At 45.8% G+C, this 17,869-nt stretch overlaps 1 protein-coding gene across 1 annotated transcript in view; it reads left to right on the top strand.

Annotated features, from left to right (window-relative positions):
* CDS1 (CDP-diacylglycerol synthase 1) overlaps positions 1 to 17,869 on the top strand; it is a 661,805-nt gene that overhangs the window by 328,258 nt on the left and 315,678 nt on the right. The gene's annotated exons all lie outside the window — the stretch shown is intronic.

Below are 17,869 nucleotides of genomic sequence, written 5' to 3'. Positions count from 1 at the left end.
CCCTGGCCCTGTGGAAGGCCTGTGATTGTGGATGCACATGCAGCCGGAGAAAAGAGGCTGAGGCGTGAGCATTAAAGAGTCTCATGGCCTCGCAGGTCAGCCCTACCTTGATTGGCTTCCTCTGGATGACTTGAGGCATCGAGGCGCTGTGCTATGTTAGCCCTTATCTTACACCTCAGCCCAGCCCCTAGGCTTTCTAGCGTACCAGCCATCCAGCGTGTAAGGAGATAAACCAGGTGGTTCGTGCCAGTTGGATTGGCAGTTTGTACTGGATTTATTATGACAGGAAACAGCTGGAAGCGGTGAGTCTATACAGACAGTGAGGAAGGTCCAGGGGTTGTGGGTGCTGTGTTAGGAGAACACGGAGAGCGTCAGTAAAAGTTGACTTTTACCCCCCTGCTGGTAAGGCACCTAGAAGGCTCAAAAAGGCTCTTAAATTTAAGTCTGCAAAGATTAGGATTGCTATGAGTGCACTAAAGGACTAATAAAGAAGATTATACAAAAAACTGACGCCTTGCGCTGATGACCAGTTTGAGCCTGTGTGAGCCCTATTGAGTTCAATGAGTCTATTAAGTGCACTGCTTTGAGGCCTAGGAGGTCTTTGAGGTCAGTTAGTCTATATGCTGATGGGCTGCGGCACCAGATGGTACTTGGATTATGCTTGGCAGCAAAAGGAGATAAAGGACAAGAGCACAGTGGCAGTAGTTAGCTACCGCAGAGAGTGAGCCCTGCAACCCAGCAGAAGCGGCATGCAGGTGTCCGCAGCGTGCCCTGCTCAGGCCTTACACTTTGATCATGTGGCCGTGACCAGAATCAATAGCCTATGACTCCTTAAGTGCTGATGTGATAACACCTCCTGAAACTGCAGAACTGCTGGCAATATGTGTATTTTGTAAATTGGTCAACTTCTTCATCGATAATACGTCAATTCAAATTAGAACTGTCTTCGACACATTTATTTGTGAAGAAAAGTAGACCTATCCGGTGAATGTATGGGACTACACATGGTGAGAAGAATAATATAGTCAGCTATAAAGCAGTCGCTGCAAACTCTACAAGGTGTTTTTAAAAAAGGGATACAACAAAGTAAAGAGTAAAAAGAGTGGGAAAGATTTTAGAAGAAGCTAAGGTGGAGGAGATGCTTCAAAAGAGTTGCAATTCAGCCCTAAATTGAGGTTGGGATGTGTAAAGCAAGCACAAATAAGAGGATGGGGTTGAAGATAGGGCAAACAGTAAAAGCTGTGAAGGTAAACTCGGGAAGAGAAAATGTATCGTTCGATGGCATCTGTCGCTGTAGATACACATGTTCTGCATAGCTCGCCATCTGGTGTTGGGTCGGAGTGTTAAAAGTTGTTTTTCTTCGAAGAAGTCTTTCGAGTCACGGGACCGAGTGACTCCTCCTTCTGTCTCCATTGCGCATGGGCGTCGACTCCATCTTCGATTGTTTTCTTTCCGCCATCTGGTTCGGACGTGTTCCTGTCGCTCCGAGTTTCGGAACGGAAAGTTAGTAAATATCGGAAGATTTTTGTCGGTATTGTTGCGTTCGGGATCGGCGTAGTTGGATTCAACACCGCATCAAAGATCGACGCGCTCCGGTGCCCTTCGGGGTAGTTTTCGATCCCCCGTCGGGGCCTGGTCGGCCCGACCGCGTGTCGAACAACGCCGATGGAACGGACCCTGTTCCGTTTTTGTCCCAAATGCCACAACAAATACCCGTATACAGACCAACATTTGGTCTGTAACCTGTGCCTGTCACCTGAGCACAGTGAAGAGACTTGCGAGGCCTGTCGCGCGTTCCGGTCCCGAAAGACACTCCGTGACCGTCGAGCCAGGAGACTTCACATAAGAAAAGTAACAAGGCCCAGGGGACGCCACTGCCACCAGGCCATGGCTCCACCCATAAATTCGGTGACCGACCATCGGCACCGAAAAAGGCCCAAACAGTGCCGAGATCGTCCGACTCCGGTCGAGACACCGGCACGCAGCCTTCTCGGGATCGAGAAAGTGCTGGAGAAAAGCAACAACACCGAGATAGTGGTGTAGAAACGGCTCGACGCCGAGACAGCGGCACCGACGAAGATCGACGCCGAGAGGTTTCGACTCCAAAAAAGAAAAAAGCCACCTCTGAGCCGAAAAAAGATACAGGCAGGGTTTCGGTGCCGAAACAACCCGTAACTGACCCAGGTCCAGGCTCTTATACAGAGGAGCAATCACTGTCCTCTCAGATGCGAAAGCATAGGTTTGAGGAAGAGCTGCAATCCACCGAAGTGGACCATACGCAAAAACGTATTTTCATACAGCAGGGAACAGGAAAAATAAGCACCCTTCCCCCTATTAGGAGAAAAAGGAGACTGGAGTTTCAAACAGACCAGGCGCCACAAACAAAAATGGTGAAAAAGGTGACTCCGCCACCCTCTCCTCCACCTGTAATTAACGTCTCACCAGCGCAAACTCCGTCACATTCCCCGGCTCACACCACCATGAGCCAAGGTGACCAGGATCAAGACGCTTGGGACTTATATGACGCCCCAGTGTCGGACAACAGTCCGGAGGCATATCCAACAAAGCCCTCACCACCAGAAGACAGCACAGCATATTCTCAAGTGGTGGCTAGAGCAGCACAATTCCACAACGCAAACCTCCACTCAGAACAAGTCGAGGATGACTTTTTATTCAACACCCTCTCCTCCACCCACAGCTCCTACCAAAGCCTGCCTATGCTGCCAGGTATGCTTCGGCACGCAAAGGAAATCTTCAAGGAGCCGGTCAAAAGTAGGGCAATAACGCCAAAGGTGGAAAATAAATATAAGGCACCTCCTACAGACCCTGTTTTCATCACCACACAGCTGCCACCAGATTCCGTCGTAGTAGGAGCAGCTCGGAAAAGAGCCAACTCCCACACTTCTGGGGATGCACCACCCCCAGATAAAGAGAGCCGCAAGTTCGATGCAGCTGGGAAAAGAGTCGCAGTACAAGCTGCAAACCAGTGGCGCATCGCTAACTCTCAAGCACTACTTGCGCGCTATGACAGAGCCCATTGGGATGAGATGCAACACCTCATCGAGCATCTACCCAAGGAACTACAAAAGAGGGCAAAGCAGGTGGTTGAGGAAGGACAGAACATATCAAATAACCAGATACGATCCTCTATGGACGCAGCAGACACAGCTGCAAGAACAATTAATACATCTGTGACCATTAGAAGGCACGCATGGCTAAGAACGTCTGGGTTCAAACCAGAGATACAGCAGGCAGTGCTCAATATGCCATTCAACGAAAAACAACTGTTCGGACCAGAAGTGGACACGGCAATAAAAAACTAAAAAAAGACACTGACACTGCTAAAGCCATGGGCGTACTCTACTCCCCGCAGAGCAGAGGAACCTACAGCACCTTCCGCAAGACACCCTTTAGAGGGGGGTTTCGGGGTCAGGCCACACAAGCCAGCACCTCGCAGGCAACACCGTCCAGCTACCAGGGACAGTACAGGGGAGGCTTTCGGGGCCAATACAGAGGAGGGCAATTCCCTAGGAATAGAGGAAAATTTCAAAGCCCCAAAACCCCTACAACCAAGCAGTGACTTAGATGTCACTCACCCCCACCACACAACACCAGTGGGGGGGAAGAATAGGTCATTATTACAAAGCATGGGAGGAAATAACTACAGACACTTGGGTCTTAGCAATTATCCAACATGGTTATTGCATAGAATTCCTACAATTCCCTCCAAACATACCACCAAAAGCACAGAATTTATCAAAACAACATTCTGAACTTCTGGAAATAGAAGTTCAAGCACTATTGCAAAAGAATGCAATCGAATTAGTACCAAACACACAAACAAACACAGGAGTCTATTCACTGTACTTCTTAATACCAAAAAAGGACAAAACACTGAGACCAATCCTAGACCTCAGAATACTAAGCACCTACATCAAATCAGACCACTTTCACATGGTCACGCTACAAGAAGTGTTACCATTGCTAAAACTACAGGACTACATGACAACCTTAGACCTCAAAGACGCGTATTTCCATATACCAATACATCAATCTCACAGAAAATACCTACGGTTCGTATTCAAAGGAATACATTACCAATTCAAAGTATTGCCTTTTGGTTTAACAACCGCACCAAGAGTCTTTACAAAATGTCTAGCAGTAGTGGCTGCACACATCAGAAGGCAGCAAATACATGTATTCCCGTATCTAGACGACTGGCTAATCAAAACCAATTCACTAACAAAGTGCTTACACCACACAAATCAAATCATACAAACCCTCTACAAACTAGGTTTCACCGTCAACTTTGCAAAATCCAACATTTTGCCGTGCAAAGTACAACAATACCTGGCAGCCATAATAGACACAACAAAAGGAGTAGCCACTCCAAGTCCACAAAGAATTCAAAATTTCAACAAGATCATACAACGCATGTATCCAACACAAACAATACAAGCAAAGATGATATTACAACTCCTAGGCATGATGTCTTCATGCATAGCCATTGTCCCGAACGCAAGACTACACATGAGGCCCTTACAACAGTGCCTAGCATCACAATGGTCACAAGCACAGGGTCACCTTCTAGATCTGGTGTTGATAGACCGCCAAACTTACCTCTCGCTTCTATGGTGGAACAGTATAAATTTAAACAAAGGGCGGCCATTCCAAGACCCAGTGCCACAATACGTAATAACAGATGCTTCCATGACAGGGTGGGGAGCACACCTCGATCAACACAGCATACAAGGACAATGGAACGTACATCAAACAAAACTGCATATAAATCACCTAGAAATGCTAGCAGTTTTTCAAGCATTAAGGGCTTTCCAACCAATTATAACTCACAAATACATTCTTGTCAAAACAGACAACATGACAACAATGTATTATCTAAACAAACAGGGGGGGACACACTCAGCGCAGTTGAGCCTTCTAGCACAGAAGATATGGCGATGGGCAATTCACAACCACATTCGCCTAATAGCGCAGTTTATTCCAGGGATCCAGAATCAACTTGCAGACAATCTCTCTCGAGATCACCAACAGGTCCACAAATGGGAAATTCACCCCTAGATTCTAAACACTTACTTCAGACTCTGGGGAACACCTCAAATAGACTTGTTTGCAACAAGAGAGAACGCAAAATGCCAAAACTTCGCATCCAGATACCCACACAGGCAGTCCCAAGGCAATGCCCTATGGATGAACTGGTCAGGGATATTTGCCTACGCTTTTCCTCCTCTCCCTCTCCTTCCTTATCTGGTAAACAAATTGAGTCAAAACAAACTCAAACTCATTTTAATAGCACCAACTTGGGCAAGGCAACCCTGGTACACAACACTGCTAGACCTATCAGTAGTACCCCACATCAAATTGCCCAACAGGCCGGATCTGTTAACACAACACAACCAACAGATCAGACATCCAGATCCAGCATCGCTGAATCTAGCAATCTGGCTCCTGAAATCCTAGAATTCGGACACTTACAACTTACCCAAGAATGTATGGAAGTCATAAAGCAAGCCAGAAGGCCGTCCACTAGGCACTGCTATGCAAGTAAATGGAAGAGGTTTGTTTGCTACTGCCATCATAATCAGATCCAACCTTTACACGCAACTCCAAAGGATGTAGTGGGTTACTTGCTTCACTTACAAAAATCTAACCTAGCCTTCTCTTCCATTAAAATACACCTTGCGGCAATATCTGCATACCTGCAGACTACCTATTCAACTTCCCTATATAGGATACCAGTCATTAAAGCATTCATGGAAGGCCTTAAAAGAATTATACCACCAAGAACACCACCTGTTCCTTCATGGAACTTAAATGTTGTCTTAACAAGACTCATGGGTCCACCTTTTGAACCCATGCACTCTTGCGAAATACAGTTCCTAACCTGGAAGGTTGCATTTCTCATCGCCATTACATCTCTAAGAAGAGTAAGCGAAATTCAGGCGTTTACAATACAAGAACCTTTTATACAACTACACAAAAATAAAGTCGTCCTAAGGACTAATCCTAAATTTTTACCAAAGGTTATTTCACTGTTCCACCTAAATCAAACAGTGGAACTACCAGTGTTCTTCCCACAGCCAGATTCCGTAGCTGAGAGGGCACTACATACATTAGATGTCAAAAGAGCATTAATGTACTACATTGACAGAACGAAAAACATCAGAAAGACTAAACAACTATTTATTGCATTCCAAAAACCTCATGCAGGAAACCCAATATCAAAACAAGGTATAGCCAGATGGATAGTTAAATGCATCCAAATCTGCTACCTTAAAGCAAAACGACAACTGCCCATTACACCAAGGGCACACTCAACCAGAAAAAAAGGTGCTACCATGGCCTTTCTAGGAAACATCACAATGCAAGAAATATGTAAGGCAGCCACATGGTCTACGCCACACACGTTCACCAAGCACTACTGTGTAGACGTGCTATCCGCACAGCAAGCCACAGTAGGTCAAGCCGTGTTAAGAACATTATTTCAAACCACTTCCATTCCTACAGGCTGAGCCACCGCTTTTGGGGAGATAACTGCTTACTAGTCTATGCAGAACATGTGTATCTACAGCGACAGATGCCATCGAACTGAAAATGTCACTTACCCAGTGTACATCTGTTCGTGGCATCAGTCGCTGGAGATTCACATGTGCCCACCCACCTCCCCGGGAGCCTGTAGCAGTTCGGAAGTTAGCTTCAACTTTGTACATTTGTATATATATTATTTTAACCTTAAATAGGTACATACTTAGTCACTCCATTGCATGGGCACTATTACTACAACACAACTCCTACCTCACCCTCTGCGGGGAAAACAATCGAAGATGGAGTCGACGCCCATGCGCAATGGAGACAGAAGGAGGAGTCACTCGGTCCCGTGACTCGAAAGACTTCTTCGAAGAAAAACAACTTGTAACACTCCGACCCAACACCAGATGGCGAGCTATGCAGAACATGTGAATCTCCAGCGACTGATGCCACGAACAGATGTACACTGGGTAAGTGACATTTTCATTTAATATCATCTGTGACACGAATGCTTGAGAAAGTACTGAAAGTGCCAGAAAAGTTGACTTTTTAAAGGATCCGAGGAAAGTAATCTTCTTCACTCTGGCCCAATAAAATCTAGCCCTACACAAACTAATGATCTAAGGCGTGATTTGAAAGAGGACTTGCAGAAACAAGTTTAAAAAATAGTTTTAAAAATCAAGAAGTTGAAATTAAGGATACGAAGGAAGATAGTGTGAAGGTGGAGTGGGACCCTGTCAGCGATATTTATCCTTTATCAGTAATGCCAGATTCTTCTACCAAGCAAAACATTAGGGCAGAGCATACAATCCCTTTATTGGAGAAGGGATATCCAATGCCAGTAGAAGCTATTGTGGAGACTGATAGTAATAAGGTAGGGAAAGTAAAGACCCCTCTGACTAAAACAGATGGAACGGATATAATTGAAAGGAAAATGGAGGGTACCAGTCTAGCAAGAAAAACCCTTGAAGTGCCCCAAAATACCTTACCAATGGAACAAACTCGACAAGAGAAGCAGGCTATACATGAAGCTCAGAAAGATACGATAGATCAACAAAATGAGAGATTGCCAGTAGCTGATATAGTAAATGTGTGGGAGTTGTTTAAAGCATTGCAGTAGACTCTTGAGGCATTGGCGTATCAATCAAACAAAATGGATGTTCAAATTGATTTATTAAACATAATGGCAACTTCAGTATCCAGTATTGATCAAAAGCTTTCTGATCGAAATAGTCTGATTGCACATGCACAAATGATTTCAGCATCTTCAAATAGTGAGTGTATGTGCGCCCCAGTAGTTGACAGATTGATGCTGGGAGGTCCTAACCTTTATAAAAGAGGATGTAGGAGTTAATTATGTGTCCCCAAGAGGGAGGGTAAACAAGCCTTCGGAGGTAATGAACTTGAAGATTTAAAAGAAGAAGAATTCAACAACTTCAATGGAGAAAGCAATTGCAATGATATGAAAATTAGTGAGAACAATAAAAACGAAGCTATAGTGAATGCTCAGTAAAAAGCTAATGTCTGTTGTGCAATTAACAAATCATTCATCAGAAAAGGAAATGGCAAAAAGAATGAAAAAAGATGTGGAAATTCAGAAACAAGCGACAAATAAGTCTAGCAAGGTTGGAGGTCCATAACGTGTGGCTGAAATTGGTGAGATGTCGCCGGTAATGGTGCAACCGGTGATAGAACTTACAAAATGTTTTCCAATTTTTCAAAAGTTGGAGGATGATTATGCTGAAAAGACCTCAAATGCAAAGCTAAATAAGGATGATAATTTCTAAAAAAAAAAAAAAAAAAAAAAAAATGCAATGTAAGCAGAGAAGCCTCGAACATCAGTATCTCTGAACGATAGGAAGAATACAGTGTCCCAATCGAGGACCTGGGATCAGAAAAATAAAGGACAGAAAAGGCAGCAACTGGAAGTATTTAATAGTGTAGGAGTCTCTGGAAGTGCAGACAGTAAATATCACTATCTGCAGACGATATGTGCTGGGAATAACAAGGAACTGAGACTGCAACCACCAGATACTGTAGTATAGGCTCTCATTATCTTAATTAGGCTACTGGATTCAGGCAGCAGAATCACCTGAATTGTGGGAAACTGAGTCCAATTCCACACCATGTGACAGCTGTCTGCCCAATCCGGGTTTTCACGCTAATTATCAGCGCCTCATTTCTGCCCAAGAGCAGGGATGATTATGGCAACTGGGTGCATGATAAGATTGACTCCCAATGTTCCAAAGCCTGAGCTCCTGCTGAGACAGCAGCATTCTGTGTTCTGCCCGTTGTTAAGAGCTGCATGATCCAGGAAGGGCAACTCAAAAACACCTTCTGATGGCTGCAAACTACCTGTGGATTCCTCACCTTATGAATTCGTCCTTGCGCCATCATCCGCCGGAAAGTCTTCTTCCCAGCTCTCCAAGTCGACGAGGACGTCACAATTGCATGGCTCCACGCGACTCCGTCTGACGTCACCGTGCCAATAAGAGGTCCTTGCCGGCATGCTGACGTCAGTGTCCTCTTTTCCGTGCCTTCGACGCTAACGTTTTTTTCCTGGCTCATTGGATAGAGTGTAGCTTTAGTAGTTATAATGTCTCCCCCGAGAAAATCTGGTTTCAAGCCTTGCAATGAATGTGGCGGTCGGATGTCGGTCACTGATCTGCATGGGGACTGCCTTTGGTGTCTTAGCTCTGAGTACGATGTTGAGGGGTGTGGATCGTGCCAGAGCATGAACCCTAAGGCACTAAAAGAAAGCAAGGCCAAGCTTTTCTCAGCGAAGGCTAAGGGCCATAAGAGGGCCTCATCTCACGCTTCTTCCAAGAGGCATAAGAAGCGTCGTCGTCATGACTCACGGCGCCGATCGAGGTCTCCATGTGCTAGACGTCAAAGTAATTGGGAGGTAAGCCCTACTGTGACTCCGCAGCCCCAGAGTCCAGAACTATCTCAGACGCCGTCCGTCTATGAGGTGGCTCCTCATAGCCCTCAGTTTTCACCGGTGCCGCAAGAGCCTGATATGCAGCAGCAAGATCAAGACTAGAGATATCCTACCTTCCTGGCTCCGGGAGCGGATCCAGCGGCATTTCTAAATGTTATGTATGCTGTTTTCCAGTCTATGGCCCCTGCTGGTGCACCGGTGGGTCCTACGGGGCCACTAGCGTTTTCACTGGGCTCCCCGGCTCCATATAAGATGAGGCCGTTTATGCCGTTTTGCCCAGTTGGGGGTGCCGGGTCGACGCCGATAATGTCTCCACGAGCTATGGCGTCACCATCTAGATCAGTGGTGCCGTTGCCATCACTGCGTCAGCCGACGCCGATACTATCCCCTGCCAGCCAGCCCCATTACCGGCGTGCCAGCTGACTCCGAAGAAGGCGCCGTTGGAGTCTGTGTTGTCGCTGGATCCAAGTGATTCTCGGATCCATCCATCCTATACTGTGCCCGGTCGGGATTCGGAAGCGGTGACTTCGGCGTCAGTGGATTCGATGTCGACGTCGAGGCTAGAATCCCACTCAAAGGAAAGCCTTGCGTCTCCTTGAAGAAGAGTAATACCGGCAGTTGGAAGAGGGCGAGCTTGTAGAGCCTTCGGATGAATACCAAGGATTGGGGTCAGCCAGTGGGCTGGATACTTCCCCGGAATGGGACATTTCATCTCCAGGGGAGTTTATGGAGGAGGCAGCTACATTTCATTCAGTCATTAGAAAGGCAGCAGACTATTTAGACCTGTCTTTATCTGCACCAGAGGTGACAACAAATCTGCTACCTGAGGTGCTGCATCCCTCTACGTCCTCGGCTGATCCTTTGCTGCCCTTCAACGAGGCATTGTTGGAGCCTGTTATGAACTTGTGGAGGAAACCAGTTTTGTCTCTGGCTGTGAATAGAACTGTAGCAAGGACTCATAGCGGAGCACCCGGGGATCATGTTTTCCTTTCACGTCATCCAACCCCGGAGAGTTTAGTGGTTCAAGCGTCTTGCTCCACAAAGTCTGCTCCTGGTTCATTCCCTGTAGTCCCGTCTGATAGAGAGTTCAAACGAATGGAACAGTCTTCAAAAAATATCTTTTTGTCTTGCAGCATGGTGCTCAAGGCTGCAAACGCTACCTGTGTGCTGGGCAGGTATGTCCATGCTCTTATGGACTCGGCCAAGTCTATGGTCGGGGATCTGCCACAGGATGCACAGAGGCCTTTTGGAACACTTTTTTCGGACGCACAGGCTGCGGCGCAGCAGATTATACAATCTGGCCTTGATACAACACACTCAATTGCCAGGGCAATGGGGACATCTGTTGCTACAAGGAGGCACGCTTGGCTGAGGTCCTCCGGATTCTCCTCAGATGTACACACCACCTTACTAGACTTGCCCTTCAATGGTGAAAGGCTGTTTGGGGAGAAAGCAGACTCTGCCCTTGAACGTTTGCTGTAGCCCGGCTCTCCTTAAAAGGCATTAGGCTTACAGGCTATGCCTGCTGCCCCTTATAGGCCTTTTTGCAGGTTCAGAGGGTTTGGTCATGGGGCAGTTTTTCGGAGGCCCCAGTACTCGGCCCAACAACCTGCCAATCCATCCTATCGATCCCTTAGAGGGTGAGGGAGGGCTAGAGCTAGAGGGGCAGCCCAGCAGCACCGTTCTTCATCATCTTCTTCCTCTGGTGGACAACAGCAGGGGAAGCAGCCCTAGTTTTCCCCACTTTATTGAACATGCCTCTCCTGTAGGGGGAAGGCTTTGTATTTTTCTCTGCGAGTGGGAGTTGATAACAACAGATGTGTTGGGTGTTGAATATTGTGGAAAAAGGATATGCTCTCCCCTTTCTGGAGTTCCCTCCTACCTTCCCCCCCCCCCGTCCCTCGTTTTGTTCAGAAGACCATCTCCTGTTGTTGTAACAGGAGGTTCTGCCCATGTTATCAAAGGGTGCGGTAGAGTTTGTTCCAGAGCAGGAAAGGGGTCAGGGTTGTTATTCAAGATATTTCCTGATCTCCAAGAAGGATGGTCGTGTGAGACGGATCCTAGACCTGAGGATTTTGAATTGGTCCCTCAGGCAGGAGAAATTGAAAATGCTGACTGTAGCGCAGGTACTTATGGCGTTGAACAAAGAGGATTGGATGGTGTCTGTCGACTTGCAGGATTCGTACTTTCATATCCCTATACTCAAGTTGCACAAGAAGTATCTCCAGTTTGTGGTGGGGTCGCAACACTACCAGTTTGCGGTCCTTCCGTTTGGGCTTACTTCAGCACCTCGAGTCATCACAAAGGTGATGGTGGTGGTTACAGCACATCTCAGGCGGAAGGGAATAGTGGTATTCCCCTACCTGGACGATTGGTTGATCAAAGCCAAGTCTCTAGAGCTGGTGCTGCATCACCTGCAGGTGACAACCCAGTTGTTGTTCGATCTGGGTTTTTCGGTAAACGTGCCCAAGTCTCACCTGGAGCCCTCTCAACGCCTCCTGTTCATAGGGGCAGTACTGGACACAACATTGTATCAGGCCTATCCCCGCCTCATCGGATTCGGGACATTCAGGCGCTGATTACAATGTTTCGAAATGGAGCAGTTATTCCAGTCCTCAAGGTCTTACGCCTGCTTGGTCTGTTTGCTTCTTGCATTCTGTTGGTCACTCATGCGCGCTGGCATATGAGGGCTCTTCAGTGGTGCCTCCGCAGGCAGTGGTTTCAGCACAAAGGAGATCTCGAGGATTCGATAAGGATCTCCAGGGAAACTGCAGCGGATCTCCAGTGGTGGGCAGTGGACGGCAACCTTTCCCAAGGAAGGCCGTTCTCATTACCACCTCCAGAGGCCACAGTTGTTACGGATGCCTCCACTCTAGGGTGGGGTGCTCATCTGGAGGATATGGAGATCAAGGTTCATTGGTCTCCGGTGGAACAGATGTTTCATATTAATCTGTTGGAAGTGTGGGCGATACGTCTGGCTCTCAAGGGCTTCCTCCCTTACCTTCACGGTCAGTCGGTTCAAGTCCTCAGGGACAGCACTACCGTGATGTGGTACGTAAACAAGCAGGGAGGAGTAGGGTTGCACCTTTTCTGCAGAGAAGCTCTGCGGCTCTGGGCCTGGGCTCAGGACCATCAGATTTGCTTGATAGCAAATCATTTGGCCGGGGTTCTGAACGTACGTGCGGACAGTCTGTCTGCACTTCTCGGCCGATCACGAGTGGCGTCTCCATCCAGACCTGGTCCGGTACATCTTTGGGATGTGGGGATCTCCACAGGTCGATCAATTCGCCACTCGGGAGAACGTGCACTGCCTGTCGTTCTGCAGTCTCCAGTATCTGATGCAAGGAGCGTTGGCGGGACGTGTTTTCAAATACCCTGGGACCGCCAGTTTCTTTACGTGTTCCTTTTCTCTCCCACCAGATGTAGTGGATGTTAGTCTATCGTCCAGACGACACTCCAATAGTGGGATTTAAATCTTATTTTAACATTTCTGATGGGTTCACCGTTCGAGCCCATGCATCCATGTCCTTTAAGGTATTTGGTCCTTAAGACTGTTTTCCTAATCGCTATAACCTCTGCTAGGAGGGTTGGGGAGCTTCAAGCCCTTTCTGTAAAGCCCCCCTTTACCTTGTTTTTCCCTGATAAGGTGGTACTGAAAACCAGGGCGGCTTTCCTCCCGAAAGTTGTCACTCCTTTTCATATAGGGCAAACTATTACCCTTCCCTCTTTCTACCCTCCACCCCACCCCTCTAAAGAGGAAAAGAGACTCCATCGATTGGACCCTAGTAGGGCTCTCAGTTTTTATATTGAGAGGACGAAAGACTTTCGCCTGGAGGATCAGCTGTTCGTGGGGTATGTTGATCAGCGTAAGGGCAGAGCAGTCCATAAAAGAACAATCTCCAGGTGGGTCATTCTTTGTATAAAGGTTTGCTACTCACTGGCAAAGAAATTTACTCCTGAGGGTATCGGGGCCCACTCCACCAAGGCTAAGTCGGCCACTTTGGCCATGGCAAGGGGGGTCCCGGCGGTGGACATTTGCAAGGCGGCAACTTGGGCGTCCCTCCATACCTTTGCAAAGCATTACTGCTTGGATTCTGAGGTTCGGGGGGACGGCCATTTTGCACAAGCTGTCTTACAGGATTTCTTGGTGTAATCAGACGGGCACCCACCTCAAAGTGCGGTACTGCTTTGGGACTCTATTCATAATGTGAGGAATCCACAGGTAGTTTGTATCCATCAGAAGAACAAGTTACCTACCTTTGGTAACGCTTTTTCTGGTGGATACAATAGCTACCTATGGATTCCTCACAGTCCCACCCGCCTCCCCGTTGCCTGTCTGATTGCACTAGGATATGTGGTTGTATTGATATATGTGTATATTGATATTTTTTCCTGTATATATAAAGGATGGTTTTTGATTGTTGCATCGTGAAGGTTTTATGTATATATGTATTTATTGGAGTTATTGTGGAAGTCGGTTCTCACCTGTTTGCCTCAAAGGCACGTACAAAATGGGTGAAACTGACGTCAGCACGCCGGTGAGGACCTCTTATTGGCACGGTGACGTCAGACGGAGTCGCGTGGAGCCGTGCAATTGTGACGTCCTCGTCGACGTGGAGAGCTGGGAAGAAGATTTTCCGTCAGATGCTGGCGCAAGGGTGAATTCATAAGGTGAGGAATCCACAGGTAGCTATTGTATCCACCAGAAAAAGCGTTACCGAAGGTAAGTAACTTGTTCCTCAGTGCACGTTCAAAAAGGCACCAAAGGCATCAAAAAATGGGCTAGACGCAATCCAAAACAGGTCTGAATGATAGAGACCAGTCGCACTCCAGTTCTTCCATGAGTGGTGCTCCAAAATACTGCATCATGCATTCACAGCACAGTTGCACTGGTGGAAGTGCTTTCAGTCCTCCTTGTTGAAAAGGGACAGTCATTGCGAAGAAAAAATAGCAACAGCAAGATGCCACCTGTTATAGCCAAAGTAATCTGAAATCCCCCGAAAATACTCAAATATTGAGTGTATAGCTGAAGGTATTAAGTCAAATATAAAGAAAAATGTGTGAACAAAACCAGAAACACAGCCTTAAAGAAAAGCGCAACCCCAGTAATACTGGATGTGTTAAATGTTCATCCCACGAGTTCACCAAAGGTTCTCCGAAAGTTGGTACTTAAAAGGGACCGTATTTCTGCAGATGACCTCGCAACTTGAAGCGCATATGTCTTGTGTGTAGATGTAAGTGCCACATGTTTGAGACAAAAAAAAAAGCCTTTAGTCTGCTCAACTTGTCAAAATTCACATTTGAAGTAGCAATGTGAGGCCAAATATCTGCTACTTTCATCTGTTGTGTAGTAGGAAAAAGGACATTCCCGCAACCGGTGACAATTTGGGAGACTGAAACGACATAAGCTATTCCGGCTCACATTCAACAGCTCTCACTGTTAAGGAGCACATAACTCCCATTCAAGAGCACCTGGAATGCAGGTCTAATCAAGGGGGCTGGAACTCCCTTTAGGTGGCAAGGTAAGTTTGCTGCCGAAGCGATAACACGCCCTGTGCAAGGACAGCTATTTACAAACCATTGAATAGCTCACAGAAATCTTGCATTCTTTGCTGCTAAGAAAGACCTCTTTCATGCCATTGAGACATTTGATTTGTTGGAAAAGGGAAGCTCCCACACCTCGTGTATATAACTATCTCCTAGCCTTTTATATCTACCTACTAGAATGTGTTTCAAGCAGGATGTGAATTGGAGTGTTGAAAAAAAGCAGATTACTTACTTCATGTATTAACCATTCAGCAGATGGTACTTCAGCCACTGTAAAAGGCAACTTTTCTAATTTCTTGATATTTAGCTTGAAATAAGTTGCTTCCTTCTTAGCCATTATTTGTTGTTGTCGCCTTAAATTAAACATTATAAATATATCCCTTGTACTAACATGTTGCCAGGGAACGAACCTGCTTTGTGTTTGTAGTGTGCAACCTAACTGCAAAATGGACCATAACTGGCTCTGTTCATGTTGTAAAGATGACATATCGCTTTGCATTATGTCTATTGCTGAAAAAACAATGTTTAAAGTATATTTATGGTCGGACAAGGTGTTAATCCCACTATCTACAACGACTAATGCTTTCTCTAAATTTTCCTGATCTGTTTGCCTTAACCGGGCAGGAGCTTCTTGTTGGGAACGTTTCCAAATTACATGATATATACCACATATAAGAAGCACTTTCTATGTTGTCTTTCGAGGCCTAACAGGAAATCCTGCAAATCTGTATCGTTAGACAGGAGACTGAGGTGTTCTTTAACAACATCTAATAAGGAACTTTTGAACCATTGCTGGCATAATTTTCCTACACCGTATTTGTTACTATACCTGAATGTTCTGATGACACATAGCAAGGGTCTGGCCTATTTGTTCTAAAACCCCAGTGGAGTTTACAAAACATGCATGAACAACCATTGGTGTCTACTGGCCACAGTAATCACCCTCCAGGATGTGAAAGTGATGTGTTAAATGTTCCTTTTTGGACCCACTCATTGAGCTGATCTTCAGTTACATTAGTGTATGTTTGCCATTTGTAACATTTAGCAGGGGCACTGGGCGTTTCAAAGTCCTTCATTTTTGCCAAGCCAAAACAACCTCTCTGTTGTACAGTTTAATTTAAAAAATATCATTTGAACAAGTATCGGGCATGCTCTAAATAAAGTTTCCTTTCCCCTTATTTGCCAATGCTTAGTTCCCCACATACTTTTTAAGTCAATCAACTTCAGCTAATATTCATAGCCTTCTATAGCCACCCTGGAAACAAAGGCATCAGAATAAATCAATTTTGTATCAGTTAATAAAATATGTTGACTTTCGATCACTGGCAATTCAAAATGAGACGACTCGGCATTTTTCACATTGTGCCCAGAAAAATATGCAAACTTTTCAGAATATGTTTTTGAAATCCCCACTGTCAGTCGGACAGTGTTCCCATTGTGTATAATTGAAAATAGTCTTTGGGGTACTTGCTCTGTCAATGAAAAGATGTGCATAATAATTGTAACAGAACATATCTCCATAATTTTCTCTTGATTGATTAACATCCTCACTTTCAAAAACAGTGAAATATTGCAAATCGGACATCATAGATTCGATTGTCTTTACATCCCAACCATCATTAACCACTCCCGGTGTTATTACATAGTTCATGGAAAGGTTAAACCCATATGGTGTTTGGATGACCTTTGTCGAGCCATATATGTCAAATGATATTTTAGCCCAATCAATCCCATCAGGAATTGGTATGCATGAAATGTTCACTGGGGATAAATCTCTGCGGACCTTGTGGGAGGAAAAATGTGGTTTTGGGACCTCATCCACCAGTTCAACTGTAGACCGTTCAGGAAGGTAACGGCCATGTATTAGTAAGAAGATGATGACAAACCCAATCCAAAGGAGGAAGGAAAGTACAGTTAATAAGAGCCACAGATAGTTCCATGGAAGAACTATTATAGTTACTTTTGAGCCAAATTATCAGTTTACGTGCTCTTGACAGTTCTGTTGCAAAAGTGTCATTTATGTCGGCAAAATATCCAGAAGCAGTTTGTGCAAAAACTGGAGCCCTATTTGGAAGGGGAGAGTTAGCAGAAGTCTCCCTTAGTGGTTCATAGTAGACTATACCATCCGTTTATGTTGAATTTTAGTAGAATCTCTCTTTGACATAACTTGTTCCAGAAGAAGTTAATGGTACTAATGAAAGATCATTTTCCACCCTCCCCAAGCTCGGAGAGGTGTCAGCATTGCTGCTCAAAACCTGTATAGGAATATCCTGGTATCTAGTGAGAGGGATTTGGGTACTAGATAGGAGTCCTCTAGGTCTGCTGTGCAGGATCGGCCATTTGGTGTAGCTTGACAGTGTTGATGGAGACAAAGCGATTTTCTTTAGAACCAGGCAGCGGTGGTAGAATGAAAGTTCTGGTACCATGTGTTCTCAGGACTGGAACTGGTGCACGATAGGAAGGACCGAACTCCTTTTTCACAACAGTCTTTTTACACGCTAGATCCCCAGCTTTAGGAATCCAGCCGGTAGGTGTTATTAATGCACACCTTATTCCCAAGGAGATGACACTGTTCAATGCATTGTCATCACAGAACCGTTGTAAGTCCTGCAAGACAGTAACACATTCATTGATGTCAAAAGGTGTATCTGCCACTTTTGCACCAAGACTATCATGATCTGGAACATAAATCTGTGTTCTGAGCAGGCATTACTATGAGGTACACTCCCCCAGGAACCTTCTGGGCAGATTAATAAGTGCTTGCTGGACTCCATAGAGGTGATTAAGCCAACTACAACCCGTGCCTAATACTCTAGCTGTAAAGGATTGCTTTAA

Source organism: Pleurodeles waltl, chromosome 1_2, assembly GCF_031143425.1.
Source record: "Pleurodeles waltl isolate 20211129_DDA chromosome 1_2, aPleWal1.hap1.20221129, whole genome shotgun sequence".
NCBI lineage: Eukaryota > Metazoa > Chordata > Amphibia > Caudata > Salamandridae > Pleurodeles > Pleurodeles waltl.
The sequence above is the reverse complement of the archived record's forward strand: the minus strand, read 5'-3'. Positions and strand labels throughout refer to the sequence as shown.